Genomic DNA, 15146 nt, shown 5'->3' with positions numbered 1-15146 from the left:
CCCCCAAAGGCTGCAGGGGATGATGGAGCCCCTTGCCGAGCCGTGGGGCAGGGATGCAGGGGTAAGTCCATTCCTCTTCCCACGAAGTGCCTCGGTGCCCCATCTGGAGGAGAAAGTACCCACACTTGTGAAAAATTTCCTTCCAGATCCCTCATTTATCATCATCAGAATGCGAATAAACACTTCTAAGATGCATTATTCAGTGGCCCTGCCTTCTACCCAAAGCAGCTGGCAACCCCACTGTCTAACCCCGGGGTGCCCTTTCCTATCAGACCTATGCCTCCAGTTTGCTTCTTAACTAGATGAAGGAAAACAAGTCCCACTAAGTCACTGAAACCTGGGGAGGAAAACGAGCTGCCCCCGTCAGGTTTTGGCGGCTGTCTGGGGGTGCTGTCAGTCCAGGAAGGGATTCACGGTGGCCCGAGAGATGGGGGGAGGGACCCCTCTTTCATGGAAAGCTGTTGGAGAGGCCTTGGACTGAGGGCGGGCAGAGCTGTCAGCTGCTAGGCAGGTGCTTCGTGGTTTTCTAGGCGCTGATGGCCTCCCTCGCTCTCCCCCTCTTCCTGGGCGCCTCTGGAATTAGCCAGGCAGGGGAAGCAGCTCTTGGAGACACAGAAACAGAGGAGTGGAGTCAGGGACGGGGACAAGGACAGAGAGGAGGGGGAGGAGACAGGGCCCAGGCCCTCCCTGCAGAGTCCACAGACAGGCCACCCCCCCCAGACTCGCACGCCTCCCCAGGTACCCAATGGGTTGCTGTGCAACCTTCTGCCTGTCACTGTGTGGTCTGTCACTTCTGTGTGTACATGCAACCTTAGGCTCTTTGTGTCTGTGGGGCTCAGGAGAAGCAGGGCTGTCCAGGCCTCCGGGTAAGCAGTGGTTAAGGAGCAAGTTCTCCAGCGACTTGTCACCTCCTGACAGTTCCTAGTCAGACGTGACAGATCCTAGTAACACCGCCTGGGCAAAACCCCCCAATTAGCCCCCAGAGCTCTTCCTGAAGGGCAAGAATTCACGCACTTGAGAAAGCACAGCCCTGCTCTTCCCATCACAGGGCCTCTCCCTCCCTCCCAGCCAGGCCCCAAGGAAACACCTGCCCCAAGCAGCCCAGGCGGGAGGAGGTTCCCTAATAGGGGGCGACCCTGCCAAAGTTCCTCCCAGGGTCTGCACACCTAGGAAGCCAGTGACAAGAACCATCATCACGTCTGCGGGCCTTGGGGAGGCTGAGGCACCGTGTCCTGCTCTGGGGAACTCAGCCTTGGCGTCTGGTTAAAAATAAGCGGCCTCATCGCCTGTCAGTCCTCAAAGCGCTCATTATCTCCTATATAAAGGGTAGAGCTTGAGGCTCCAGGAGTTTTGATCCTGGGAAGCAGGGAGGCCACGCCCCATGCTATGTTTATCTGTCTCTTCATCCCCTGAAGGGCGGACTTAGAGGGCGGGACTCTGGGATAAGCAGGTGGATTTCCAACAACTCAAGCTTGTTAACCCTGCAGCAAGCCCCCTTCCCACCTCTCCGCAGACAGAGGGCCCCTGAGCTCCCCAGCCTCAGGGCGGAGGCCCCCTGGCCGGCTCTTCCTGGAAAAAGAAGCGCCCTGGGTTTCTGCCTCTGCTTCCCCATCATGGTTAAGCCCTAGGGAGGTACCCGGTCCTTTTAATTCGGGGGTGGGGGGGAAATGACACAGAGGCAGGAGAAAAAAGTGTCCAGGGCTTGGGTTCCTGAAGAACCCAAGAAAGGAGAGGATGGAGGGAAGAAGGAAAAGATTTGAGAGAAGCGGTGCTGCAGGACAGAGGGCTCCCCCCAGTTAGCCCCGCTTCCCTCCAAGGGCCGGAGGGGGATGGAAGGAAGGCTCTGAAAACAAATGGCCTCCTTGGTGCCATAGCGATGGGCCAGGTCCTCCCCCAGCATTCGGGGCAGCCAGGGCAGCAGGAGGAAGAGGAGGTAGGCTGGGGCTCCCCGAGGGAGGGGGACAGGGGTGGAGGGCGCCCACATGACAATACGCTTAAAAAGTGCGGATTTCACATCCTCAGAGTGTCTGCATCAGGAGGAACTGGGTCCAGCGGAGTCCATCGGCCGTGCCCGCGGGTCCTGTGGCACCGACCCCACACACCCCCACGCCCACGGCCCGCCCGCCCCAGCAGCGCGCAGGGGAAATAGAAGGCAAAAGAAGGCAGCTATATGCAAATAAACACGTGCCAGGACCCACTCTGGTGTCTTTGGGCAGATCGGACCCTCTGGGAGTGGACAGCACTTCTAACTGTGCCAATTCCACCCACCTCCAGGGCCCCGGGCTCACGGGTGAGGCAGAGGGCAGGCAGGGCAGGGGGTGGGAGAGGGGAGGGCCTGACTTGGTCCTGCCTGTGACCGCCTCTTCGGCCGCAAACTCGATCTCACCCCCAGTCAATGGACCCTGGCACCAACACAGCCTCAAGCAGGGCAATTGCATTCCTGCCGTTGCCGTGAGGCTTCTAGCATGTGCACACTGGGAACCAGAGGGTCGCTGAACAGGACAATGGGAATCTGGGACACCAGTGGTCCCCTCCCTGCCGCACAGACGGGCTGTCTGCAAGAGAGGTCAAACAGATGAGCAAAGGGAGAGGGGAGAAGGGAAGGTGGGAGGGCCTGGGGGGGGGGGAGAAAGGGGGAAAGGTGGAGAGGGCAGCTGTGCCATTTCCTTGCCCCTGAGGCCCTTCCTCCTGCGGCTCTTCCTCTGGTTGGGGAGCTGCTCCAGAAACCTCCTCAGCTTGGCTGCCAAATAAAGTCCCATTCTGGTTGATGCTAGTTTGCCTGGGTTCCTTTACATCCTCAGAATCCTGATGAACACAGAAATGACTCTAGAACTTTTCTGCCTCCCCTCTCTACCCAGAGCAGTCTTGCATGTCTGTAGTTAGAGGGGCAAAGGCCAGAAACTGCCACGATGGTTGTTCTTGAGACTCCCTGAGCTTCATGGCAGTGGGTGACGGCACCCAGCTGGTTAAACTGTTTCCGAGTGAATGCACAAGATGCTGGGTACGTAAGAGCTGCACTGGGGACCAGGTGGTGGGCGCACCTCAGGCCTGGGAGGGGACTCTTCTTCCCCCTCAGCTCCGGCTCCAGCTCTGGAAGGATCCAGAAGTGGCACCCTGGGCACTTCTGTGGGGGACAGTGGCCCCAGCGAGGCACCTCTCCCCAGCTGTGCCAGCAGCAAAGAGCGGGGAGGCTGAGGGGGACCAAAACAGCAAGGGGACAAGGGGACTACAGCTGTCACTCTCATTTGAGGGGGTTACCACTCAGAGGCCTCAGAAGTAACCTGCGACACTTTGAGGATGACCAGTTTCTGGCTGGCGGGGTCCCTGCTGTCCGCAGTGAACGTGGCCTTACTGGTAGGCGCGGGCTGCAGAGGTAGGCTGTGCGAGTTACATAAACACAGCTCAATACTGGATCTGGGGACGCGTGCTGTTTTCGGAGAGCTCAGACGGCTGCGAGTGGCCCGGATCCCAGCAGCTGTACCACCGACTCCTGGGGTTTTCAGACTGGTGGTGCCAGGGGGGCAGGGACCACCCCAGACCCAAGCTGGATCAGTCTCCACAAGGGAGGAAGATAGGCTGGATCATTTCAGTGATGGAAGAGAACAGAGCCCAGGGTTTCACTCAGCTCCGATCAATCACAGGACAGACACGCCAGCAAAACAGAGCCACTGGTGGCTCCCCGACCTGCAGAACTGAATGAGAAGCCGCAAGGCCACGGAGCCCTGCTGAAGGTGAATGATCTGAGAGCCCGGCAGCTTTTTTAGGCACCTCCCCACGTAAAGACGCTCACAGCATCCTCCCTGGCTGTCACCAGCAGCGTGAACAGAATGTGTATTCTGAGCCTTGGTAAAAGGCCCTGAAGCTGGGGGCCAGGGTGTCTTTTCATGACCCCCCCGCCCCAAAGGCACACGGATGTACTGCTGCTGTACTCTGGGCCTTCCAAGCCACCATGTCCCCAGACACCGGCTCCCTCCAGGGCAACCACTCTCATTGCGCTGAGGCTGCAGCCAGAGGCAGGTATGGATCAGTATTCTGGTCACTCTGGAGAGATTCTCAGCTCTTCCGCCCAAGGGGAGAAATACCGCTTTGCCGATTCTTAAAGACTTTCCAGTCCTCTCTCTGCATACATATGACACGAAAGATTGAGCCGAAGGTGAAACAAAAGGGACCTCTTCCAGACAACAGAGCTCACGACGATGGTTTCAGACAAAAGCACGTATGTGTGAAGAAACCCAGGGATTGTCACGCCCCACACAACCCGGGGACGCATCGATCCCCCCACAAGTGTCCAGGGCCAGATGCCTGTGACGCTGAAGAGACTCCAGGTGCACCAAGCCTCTGGCACCCATCACACGGTCAGGGATGAGGAGGGGGCTATAGAGTGGGGCCTGAGCCCCCAGCACCCCAGCCAGAGGAAGAGAAGGTGGAGCTGCCCACCCCCCACACTGCCATGCAGGTCCCTGGCCGCAGAGACCCCAGGCAACCCAAGCAGATGTGGAGGGTGAGAGCATCATGGACCCCAGGAACCCACGGGCCTCTCTGCTGAAAAAGAAGCCAGAACCGCGAGACACTCAGCTGCGCCACCGCAGAGGGTCTGGCACAGCGAAACTGCTTACCTGCCAGGCCTCTGCATCTCCGCCCTGCAGACTGTGGCCACCCAGGGCCAGAAGCCTCCACTGGCACAAAGCACAGGAGCTGGGGGCTGTGTGACCTCCTCCTGGTCACAGCCCAGGCCCCGAGCCCAGCAGCACGGATGCTAGTGGACAGAGAGCCAGGAAACTCAGCCCTGGCTGCTGCCCTGTTCCAGTAAGGATTCAGGTGAGTTCCTAAGCGAGAGAGGAAAATGAGGCTATGGGAGTTTATACCACATCAGGGGCCTCCAGGAAACCCGCTTGGGTTGGGGGAGGCCTGCCTTTGCTAATTCCCCTCCCACGTGGACACCCAGCTTGGTCCCGTGATTCCAGGGAGCTGGTTCAGCACAAGCAGTGGCTCCATCAGCACATGCCCCCAGGGGCTTGTCCTCGTGGACAGCTTGGCTTTGCTACTCACTTTCAAGACGCTGCATGGAGAGAAACCTCGGGGGACCAGCAGCCTCTGCTTCTTTCCTGTGGAGCCCAGCACCCAGCCGTGCAACAATTCCCAGCTCCCAGTGCGCAGAGAGGAAGAGCCACCCAGCTGACACCTGTCAACCACAGGCTCATGGGAAATAGTGTTGTTTGAAGACCTAAGTTCTGAGATGGTGTCTTCCCCAAACAGGAGGCAACTCAAAGGGATGAAAAGACCCCTAACGCAGGAAAGGAATCTTACCCATTCACCCCAAGAGAATGACTGCCTCCCCCCACCGGTACCTCAATCAACAGCCCAAGAAAGCAAGTCCGCAGGTGTTGAAGCCTCAGTGAGGAGGCTCAAGCCCCCAGGGCAGCTTGGCTCCACCTGGAAAGAAATCTTGTTTCTATGGGCCAACAGAAACCAAGAAAACAGCTCTGGCTGTCTCACGGGAGGAGGCAGGCTTTGCCGAACAAGCTCAAGGCAGTCAGTCAACGAAGCCAAGCCCTCAGCTGGGAGCAGATAAGCAGATTTGAGATTTGTAATGAGAGTGGCAGATGCCTCGGAGGTGGTCACAGGGCAGAGGCGGGTCACTGCCTGGGGGCATTGGCGACTCTCCCTTTGATTCCCAGCCTTACAGCCCTCCAGGCACCGGCACACCCCTTATCACACTCAATTAAAACAGCCACCCAGCCGGTGGGCAGGGCAGGGTTTGTTATCCTCTCGTCTAGGGAGCTGGTAGGTAATGCAAGTATCCCATTGGAAGGGCAATGGCATACTTCCCTGGGGCCCCTGAGCGCCACATACTGGGCTGGGTGCAGAGTGGGTGCCAGTGAACACAGGTGAATGGGGGCTGCCCTTTGGCTAAACAACCCGTGTAGAGGGCCTGTCCTGGGCAGCCCGGGGCAGGAAGGATGCGCCTTGCAGGGCATTCGTCAGTGCCATCCTAGGACCACCTGCCTCAAATCTCCCGGGACACTTGCTGATGACGGAAAACTACACACTGGGAGTGGGGCCTAGGAATCCATATATTTGGAGGACAGGGGTGCCCACACATATGAAAGTCCTCAGACCAGGGATCGAACCTACGCCACTGCTGTAACCAGAACCATAGAGGTGACCCCACCAGATCCTTAGCCCTCTGAACCACCAGGGACCGCCTAGGAATCTGTACTTTAATATGCTCCCGGGTGACTCTGGTGGTCCGCTGCGTTTGGACACCATGGCCACGGAAGTCCCCCTGCCAGATAACATGGCCATCAGGTCACCTGACTGATGGGCACTAAAGGACTGGGGACTCATGGTCCAGGGCTCTCACCAGCTGTCTTCACCAAGGAGGTGGGACTGATCCAGTTTAGGAAGCATGCGTAAGATTCAGGCACACAGAAAAGATGGGGGATAAGGCACTGGAGTATCGAGAAAAAAAAGCGGGGGTGAAAGTACAATGTGACTTTACCCTGCGCTGCAGACCCACACCCAACAGCATCTTCACGAAGGAAAAACTCCGCACAGGAAGCACTAACAAGGGCTGGGAGATCACGCTCTCCAGGCACGGCCTTGGTGGGACTGGGTCTCCTGCCTCCTGGACATGAGGAAACGCCACTCCTGCTCCACAGGGGTCACAGGCAGGGTCCCCTCCCGCCTGCCCTGGGATCTCGGGGCTCGCCTGGAGTCAGACAACCTGCCCCAGTGAGGACAGCAAGCTTCCTGGGTGTCCTGGCACAGGACCACCTGGGAGGGACCCTCCAGGCCCCCTCCCCCATGCCAGGGGCAGTTCTGCCAACGGGGGGGCGGGGGGCAGAGAGAAGGCACCAAGCTCCCCTCGGGCCCAGCAAGCTGCGGGGCAGGGGGGCGGGGGGTCCACTCCTCTTCCCACCACAACTAACAGGGCGCAGGGGGGGGGGGGGGGGGAGAAGCAGAAAGAGGGGGAAAGATTCCCAGGCTGAGATCCACACTTTATTTTTATCACCCTTTCCGACTCTGTGATGGAATCTAAGCCACTTCCGTTGTGTATCAGAAGGAATGTGCTGTTTAAGTGCGCTGGTAATTAGGCCCAGGTAATTCGCTCTTTAATAATCAGCTTGTTGCTCCCTCCAGCTCCCTAACCCGCTCCTGCCTCCGCTCTGTTTCCCGCCCAGCCCCCTCCCAGGCCGGATGCCTTAAAGGGCCCGGCTGGCTTATCATCTCCCTTTCTCTCCCAACAGGAGTGGCAGGATTGGTCCAGGCGGGCCTTTTCCAACCCAAGATTCAGAGGGGGCTGGGAGAAGGGCCCTGAGGGCCTGAGGAGCGGACTCTGGGAAAAGGTGCTCTGTGGGAGCCTGGACACTGGAAAGGCCAGGGTGCTCCCCTCGGGCTCTGCAGACCCCCGACTCCATCCCCCAGCTGCCCGGGGGGGGGGGGGGGGGTGTGTGGGGGTGGGGGGGGGGTGGGGGGGTGGGGGGGTGGGGGGGTGGGGAGGGGGAGATGCTATTTCTGCGAAGCCAAAATTGGCAGGAGTCTCTCTAACATCCCAGCCGGCCGGCCGTCCCCTCAAGTGGGTGCATAGAGGACAGAAAAGTGTCCTTGGTGACGGTACTGCCAGGGTCACCGTGACTCTAGGACTCCTGGCGACAGACAGCCACTACCTTCCTGGGCAATGCCTGCCAGGCCTGGGCAGGAAGGAGCCTGGAGAGGGGGACAGGGGCAGCAGGAGGCCTGATGGATGAGGCTTATCAGAAAGAAGGATCCCAGAGAGGGGAGAGAAATAAAAATGCAACTTACTGTTGCTACAAAATTCGTATTCTCATTAAAAAAGCAAACATAGTCGCTGGAGAAATTTTCAAAAACCTCAGCACTCAAAAAAAAAAGAAGGAAAGAAAAGGAAAATCGCCCTTAATCCCATCATGCAGAGACCATTATTAGAGGGTAGTTACTTAGGGTTTTCTTTGCATAGGATATCAATCCCAAGCCACAAACTCAAGTGGGTCATGATGTCATGCGGAGTTCCCGTTGTGGCGCAGTGGAAACCAATCCAACTAGTACCCATGAGGATGCAGGTTCGATCCCTGGCTCCTCAGTGGGTTAAGGATCTGGCGTTGCCATGAGGTGTGGTGTAGGTCGCAGATGGGGCTTGGATCCTGTGTTGCTGTGGCTGTGGCTCCAATTTGACCCCTAACCTGGGAACTTCCATATGCCGTGGGTGCGGGCCTAAGAGAAAAGAAAGGAAAAAAAAAAGAAAAGAAATGTCATGCTATTTTTCCATCAGTGCTTCTCCTCGAGGAGCCCACCCTGAAGCGCTCGGAATCTCAGCTCCGAGTCCACACACCCACTCTCCCCGGCGCTGAGCTGAACTCTGCGGGCAAAGCTGGGTGGGTGGCTCTCCTCCCAGCCCTCCCCACGGGCGTCCACCGCCGCCACCGCCACCGCCGCCACTGCCCTCTCTGCTTCTGAAAGGTCAGTCCTGCTGTGCACCCCCTCGTTCCCTTCTAGAGGCGTCTTCGGGCACCCCCTCACCACCCTCCCCGCCTTCCTGGAGCAGGGGTACCTGAGCCCTCCTCGTGTCCAAACCACTGCAGAGCTGGAGGAAGCGAGCTGGGCCCCCCACCTGCACTTCCCCACATGCTAAGGTGAGCTCCCTGTGGGGCTTCCATCTCCCTCTGCACCCTGGTCCCCAAACTATCCGGGTTTCCAGCCTCCCTCCCAAGGCAGAGAGTCCTTCTGCTCCCTTGAAGGGACGCCCCCCCCTCAACACCTAAGATTTCCTTGTCTCGCCAGCACCTCTCCTAGTCCACGCTCCCACCCAACACTGCCCCAAAGGTTGGGGAGATGCCTTCTAATTGTGGGGACCAGGACGCCTGCACAGGGCTACCACACAGGCCTGCGCAGTGCGTGCGCTGAAGAGAGGTGGCCGGCTGTGGGCTGAGGATGCAACTGGAAGCTAAAAGCTGCCCTGGCCCTGCCACCGAAAGAGGTGCATTTTCACAATTCGCTCCCAGGTGCCATAAGGCTAGCACGGCCCTGCCCGGCCCTTCAGGCCTTGTCCCAAGCCTCCTACCCAGGCCTAGAGTTTGGGGAGCTCAAAAGCCAATCATTCGAGTCTGCTAACTCGGCCATCCCTTCCTGTCCGAGGCAGCTAAGGTTGGGCAGCCTGACCACCATCGGCCTGCCAGGAAGGGTCACAGGTGTCAGCACACGCCAGGGGACACCTTGATCAGGGCTCGAGGACATATTTCATACACACACGCACACATGCAAACACGCACACATGCAAACAAGCACTCACACTCCTTGCTCCAAATGCTAGATTCAAATCCTTGGGGCCCAGGCCAGAACCTGTCTTTTAAAAGCTCCCAGGTGATTCTGAAGGGCTTGGGGAGAAGGGGTCCCATGAGGAGAGAGTCCCTGGAGACCCACCCGCAGCTCAGCAACCCTCGTGGGGGGTGCAGATGCTGCCCTTCTGGCCTGGGTGGGCGATCCCAGGACCCGGCCCGGCTGGGTGAGGGGGACGGTCACACCTCACACGCCCTGCACAGGCCCACGCATCTTCCCAGTTTCCCTCTTTGGTTCCGGTTGAGACGTTGGGAAAAAACCCTCTCAACGCCATGTCTGCGGGTGTGTCATTTGAACGGCTCTCTCTGAGGAGGGCCAGTGATGCCAGGTCCTCCGGCCCCTCTCCCACCCGCAGGCAGAGCCCGCAGGCAGCGTCTTCAGGGAGTGGCAGGGGTGAGGGGAGAAGCCCCTTCCCCAGCACTCCTGGGGTTGGGGGGGCAGCCCCCATGTGCCGCCTCAGAGGAAACTTCCAGATGGAGACCCCCTCACTCCTGAGCCCCAGGAGAAGAACAGGTCAAATTTCCTTTGCCTCAGCGTAAAATGGCAAAGCTGATGCAGTTTCTAATTTAGGTTTTAAAATGCCACTTAAAGGACAGCTTCAGTCCTGTCACTTGAAACTTTTTTTAAATAATCACATTTCCTCATGAATCAGGCCACGGGCATATGTGTCCCTTCCTCCCTGTCAAGAACTGACAGAGCGAGAAGGACATTCTCAGATTTCTTCATGACCAACGTGCGGCTTCTTGGTCAGGGAGCCCTGAGCCCTCTCCATGCTCCCTCAGCCAGCGGCCTCTGACGGGGATCCTGACCCCCCACGCCCCTCCCCGGGGGAGAAGAGAGAAGAGGGTGCTGCCCAGAGGCACAGGTGCAAGACGGACAGGGAAGAGACCCCCACTTCCCCAGATCCTGTCCAAGGGGAAGGTGTCGGGGAGGGGTGATGGCTGAAGGGGAGACGTCTCCAAAATTAAGATAATTGGGATTCCGAGGAGCTTTGTAGGAGAGGTACCAAGTTGTCTTTTTGTTTGGTTTCATTTAAACTTTGGAAGAAAAAGAAAAGCATTTTTCTTTTATGGAAATTCGAAATCTTTGAGGAATAGTTTTCTAATTATTCCTCAAGGAATATATTTCTGAATTGGGTAAACGTGGCTTCTCCTCCTCTTTCTGGAAAAGGAAGGGAGTCCTAATATATTGTAAATGTGGGGGGCGGGGAGGGGCAGGAAGCGTGTCTTCCGAGGGGGGCTCTCTTTGCCCACCCTCCCGTCACCTTGGGAAGGGGCTCTGGGGTTTGGGCCCATGATGACAGGGTCTCAGGAGCCCAGACCAGCTGCAGGGGCGCCATCAAGAAGGAAGAGTCTTCCCTAGAGGATTGGGTTTGCAGGCTTGGCCTGGTCCTTGCGATGGGGGGTGAGTAGGGGCGGCGCCTGAACATGCAGGGCTGGTACCCACCCCACAGAGGGAGGTCAGGCCTCTGACTGTCTACCTAGGACCCCGGATCTGGAGCAGAATCTAGAGGCAGAGTTCAAGCCTGCCCTGCTCAAGTCTCCCATCTTGGCCCAGACCTTCTACAGGCTGCCTGGGGTGGGGTGGGGGGTCCGGGGTGGCCCAGAGAAGAATGTACTCATGGCAGGGGCTGGTGACACACCTTCTGGCAGGTCCCCAGTGCCAGAGCTTCTTGCTGACTCAGATCAGGTCTTTCTAGCTGGTGCTGCCCTTGGTCATGGGTGGGGTCACAAGTCCCCTGAGCTTTCACTTAAGTCTCCCAGGTACAGGTTCAGCCACACCTAAACCCTACGAAGGTGGAGCCCTCCCCAGTCCTTCCTTTGCAATAGATTCCCTGTCCCCACTTCTCCCCAGATACCACATCGGGCATCCCAGGCAGAGCTGGAAGCAGGACCAGCCCTCAGCTTGTCTGCCCGTGGGAGCCCTCAGCTCACAGACCTAAGTCTGTGAACAAGGAAAGACCTCTTCTCACCGTCTCCAACATACTGGAACCACAACAGGCATCTCGCTCATCAAGACCCCAACCGTGCCGCATCTTCTGCTCAGGCCTCACTTGAGACCTCCATGGCTTTGGATAGGGATAATAATGGAGGCTGGCCATCAGGAATGTTCTAGAACAACCCGCCAGACTGAAAGGAGGAGCATTACGTGCACCCACGTGCTGATGTCTGGACATTCCAACCTGTCTGCCTCAATGTCCCGTCGAACCCCCGGCAGGGGACAAGGAGTAAACCCCTCGGTGGGTACCGCTTCCTCCGGGGTTTACTCCAGGGTGACTTCCACCGTCTACATTGCCCCTTGTCTACATTCTCCCAGTAAGGACCAAATACTACTTTTACAACCAGAATAAAATCAAGAGGAAATGCGTTTATTTTAAAAAGGTCAGTGGAAGCCACTGGACGTCACTGACTCAGGTAGTGACCTCAAGATAATGGGTTCCCTGTGGCAGGGGGCCACCTGTGGGATGGATCCAGGTGGGTTTACCGGGAGGCAACGAAGCTTCAGCTTCTGGCCCGAACTCACGCTGCCCTGTCACGTGTTTATAAAAGTTGCAAAGCCAAGAGTTGAAACAGCTGTTTCCCACTACAACCCCCCACCCCACCCCCGCTGCCACACTCCTCCTCAGGCTGAGTGGCACTGAAGGGACCGTGGGAATGTGGGTGACCCAGACCCCAGGGGAGAGGAGGCTGAGTCAGACATTCCCCCCACCCCAGCATCAGCACATGTTACTGAGTGGTTTCCCGTTACTTTGCAGGTAAGGTCCTTCCGGCCCTCCCTCCACTGTGGTTCCCAGAAACACTCAACCACTTGAACTCACAAGTGTCAGGACACGAAGGTACAGGGTCAGAGTGAGGACGGGGTGCGGAGTTGTCAACAAACACGGGACACCCAGAAACATGATGACGGAAGGGAACTGAGGTTGGAAACATTCAGCCCTGGAAGTCAGTCTGGACTTGTAAAAATTCTAGCTTTTTAAGCTGTCTCCCTTATTGTGATTCCGTTTCTCATGCTAAATAAATATTTACTTTAAAACCTGATTTTGTGGTGTTGTCCTCAGAGAGGGCCCCTAAGACGTAGGAGCTCCGGGTTCCATAAAACCTGGCTCCGCCCATAAGGATGGGCCACAGGGCAGGGGGCCGCTGGAATGTCAGTGTCCAGCCACGAGGCACTGCCCAGGACATCATGGACCTGATGCCACTGACCACAGAAACAAAGCACTGGCTCTGAGGGGCTCTGATCTTGGCTCAGACTCACAGGTCAAAACCCAAGCATGTAACTCTCACCTTGGAAGACTCTGAATCTGGCACGTGGTCAAAGGCATCCGCCAACAGCTGGAGACTGCCCGGGTCTCATCCACCCAGGAGAGAGGTTGGACAGGAAGGGTTGGCTGGGGAGCGGGCTGGGAGAGGGGGGTTCTGAGAAGAGGTGCGTCTGGCTGGGACTCCGGCCCGGCACCTGCCCCTTCCTCCAAGCCTCGACAGCCCAGGGTGAAGGGGCCCCAGCCCCAGGAGGGGAGAGATGACTCTACTCTTGCCCCACCTCCAAGCCCAGCTCTGCACAGCTGCACACATCCTGCCTGGGGGGGACTCTTCTTTCTGGCCACCCCCTGGCCTGGATGAGACATTCAGCTTGAAGGGCTCCCCACCAAGTCCTTCCTTCCCTTTTCCTCTCCCAAGGGTCAGACCCCCACTGCGATCTGAAGGCTCTCCCAGCCTACCCCTACTCCGGCTCCCACACCTTTCCTCCCTGCAGGTATGTCCCCTAGGAAATCTCTCACTCATGCTTCCTCAGAGGACCCACACTGACAGAGGACCAAACTGGATTCTTCTTCTGGCCATAATCAGAATAATTAAAGGAGACTGCAAGACGGTCACTTTTGCATTGTGAGATTCAATGCTGTTCAGGGCCACACCCGTGTGCCATCTAAAATAATCCTGCAGCCCACCTGAAGGAAGCATACCGAGCCTTAAGAAATGCAATCCAACAAAGAGCCATCTCCAAATGCGAACTTTCACATGTAGAAGATGGATCATCAGTGGGGACCTGCCATTCGAGGTCCACTCGTTGTCCTGGGATAACCCATATGGGAATGGCTACGGGGGTACGTGTATGCCTGCCTCACTCTCTGCATCACTTTCTGTGCAGCGGAAGTTAACACTGTCCATCAATTATACTTCTGTCGAATTAAATTAAAAAAGAAAAGAAAGTAGGAGTTCTCGCTTGGGCACAGTAAGTTAAGAATCCAACTGCTACGGCTTGAGTCACCACAGAAGCGAGAGTTCTGGCCAGCATAGTGGATTAAAGGATCTGACACTGGATGCAATCCCTGGCCCAGAAACTTCCATATGTGCCACAGGTGTGGCCATAAAAGAAAAAAAAGGAATGTAAAAAATAAAATAAATAAAAACTCTCTTCCTGAGTGAGTTCTGTAGGTAGGCCCGGCCTCACCACCAAGTCCAGGCCTTTCATGAAAGAGTTCAAGACGCCATAGACGGGATGGGGTGTGGGGCTTCTTAATGGACTGATTATACCCGTTCTCTGCTTTGCTGCCTGTCGCCACTTCTGGGTCCCAGGAACCCCCTCTGGCTCCCAGTGTCCTTCCAAGTGCAACCTCGTGGGCCAGGCTCCCCTTCCCCTGAAGTATAGGGACAGGAACCAGAGGACCCCAACCAGAAGGCCAGGTACCCCTGAGCCCGCTACCGATTCCAAACAACACCCCTATCCCTTTTAGGCACATGCTGGCTCCATCCCAGATTCAGCCTACTTCCCGTTCTTGGCCAGAGCAGCGGCCTGTTTCTTAGTGGGCAGTGACCCCACTCGTGGCTCCACTCCAACACCTGACCAGGCAGAGGCAGTGGGTGGAGTACAGCTTCACCTTTGTGCAAACCCCTGTCCTTCCCAGAGGACGCTAGGTGATCAGGCTCAGGGGGTGGCCGTTTGACCGAGTAGCCTGCAAGCTTTGTGTCCCTGGAACCCGCTTGTCTAGAGACCACACAGCTAAAGGAACCCTGACTGGCAGAGGAGGTCACGTCACTGACACCCAAGAGAAAGATGCTGAGGTACTAACCAGTGAGGCTTGGTCTAGAAAATGCCCAGAGTCCACCAGCGTCAGAGGCAGCACACGGCCTGCAGACCCAGGTCCCGGGCAGCCCCGGAACCACGTCACTGACCCTGCATCCCACCCTCCCATCCTGCAAGACCCTCAGGCCCGTAGGATCAGAAGACAGAGGTAGAGACACCCTCTCTGGGATCAGAGCTCTTCTGCGATCTCTCTCCTGGCAGGACCGTCTCTCCCGCACACCCCTTCCCGTCTCCCACCTTCCCGCTCCTCGGACTGCAGCCCCCGAAAGCCCTGGCCCGACGATTCGCCAAGCCTACTGTTGTTTGTTTCCTTTTGGAAAAATCGCTTCATTTCAGAGCCTGGGCTTGGCCTGCTTGCTACAATAAGCAATATCAAATGCAATCTGTGGTCACTAACCACTGTGGTTGCCAAAGCCATCTTTATTTAAAAAAAAAAAAAAATGCCAGGGGTGATGTTTCAAATCAAAACATCTGCGGGCAAGGGCATGGCCAGCATTCACAGAGGGCACGGAGGCTGCTTCACAGCAGCTGAATATGCCCTGTACACAGGGAAACCCACACCAGCAGCAGCCAACTCCAACCCCAGACAGCACCGTTTCACCCTTGACGTTCACCCCAGCCCCCGGATGACGCTGACGGCCTTAATAATCATTCCTCTGGAGAGGAAGAAACAAAAATAGCTTCGCCAGGCACTGCGGGCCGGCGCGGCA

Source organism: Sus scrofa, chromosome 2 (assembly GCF_054392235.1).
Source record: "Sus scrofa isolate SSC_HxYL_T2T_F1_AM1 chromosome 2, Sscrofa_HxYL_maternal_Yorkshire_Landrace_v2.0, whole genome shotgun sequence".
Taxonomy (NCBI): Eukaryota; Metazoa; Chordata; class Mammalia; order Artiodactyla; family Suidae; genus Sus; species Sus scrofa.
The sequence above is the reverse complement of the archived record's forward strand: the minus strand, read 5'-3'. Positions refer to the sequence as shown.